Genomic DNA, 1293 nt, shown 5'->3' on the forward strand with positions numbered 1-1293 from the left:
GGCACACACACACATGGGCACACACACACGGGCACACACATGGGCACACACACACATGGGCACACACACACGTACACACACATGGGCACACACATGGGTACACACACACACAGGCGTACACACACACACACATACACACACACACACATGGGCACACATGCAGAGGCCAGAGTAAGACATTGAGTGCTTCCTTCTGTAGCTCCCTGACATTTCCTTGACACAGGGCCTCTCACTGATGAAGCTGACACTGGGCCACTGATGAAGTTCACTGGGTGGATTGGTTTGCCAGCGATCCCCTGGGATATGCTTGTCCCTGCCCCTCAATACTGCGGTGACAAGTCTTTGGGGCCATGCCTAGCTTTTAGCTTTTAGGTAGGTGCTGGGGAGTTGAACTCACCTTCTCGTTTGCACAGCAAGCTCTGTTAACCACTGAGTCATCCCCCTAGCCCAGACCCTGCAAACTCTTCACAGTCGGAATGAGTGTAACTGCGGGGTGACCCATTGTCCAATCCTCTAACAAGGTGACTCTCACAGTCTCTTCTCAAGCAGGAGGAGAACCCATGGCGTGTGAGCTTGACGCCTCTGGCAAGGGAAAGAGGTGCTAATGGCTAGAAGACAATAGCCACATCTGTCCAGAAAGCATCTCCCGTGCACTGCGAGCCTGCTATTTTTGTTAGGGTACAAGGGTTGCCTCTTCAATAGCTATTCAGGGTAAACCTCAGGAAGATATGAATCAGAAATAAAACAAGCTTTAGGCCTATGGATCCATGCTGACCTTTAATCATTTATTCATCATCTTCCGGGAAGCAGCGGCGCAGGCTGCATGAGAAGGTGCCAGAAGGCGTATCTTGCAACACTTCCCTCCCTGCCGGATCTTTCCTGTCCACCTGCAAAAGATCTGTGAGCATCTTCCCCTCTAAACACCCAGCCTTGACTTCCCTTCTTGTCCCAGCCCGGCCCCTTCGGTGGGACAATGTCTGAATGGGTGGCCCATGAGTGAACTTTCTTCCAAGTCCCCAGTTGTCTTGGACAAAGTGATGATCAAAAAGCCACCAATGAACTCTGGGTTGCCCAATCCAGGTACTTCTGGTCACCTTAATCGGTGCTTGGTGACATCCAGCACACCCCACCATCGCCTCTGTCCTGAAAAGGGCACCTTTACTTTCTAAGCTTCTGTGACCCCCCCCCCATCTTGATTAACGATTAGTGTCTAGTTCCTTATTTATAAAGGATGTCTGAGTCTGGCACCAAGAGAGCAATGTTGAAAAACAAAAACAAAACAAAAAGCCTAGT

Source organism: Mus pahari, chromosome 23 (assembly GCF_900095145.1).
Source record: "Mus pahari chromosome 23, PAHARI_EIJ_v1.1, whole genome shotgun sequence".
NCBI classification, from domain to species: domain Eukaryota; kingdom Metazoa; phylum Chordata; class Mammalia; order Rodentia; family Muridae; genus Mus; species Mus pahari.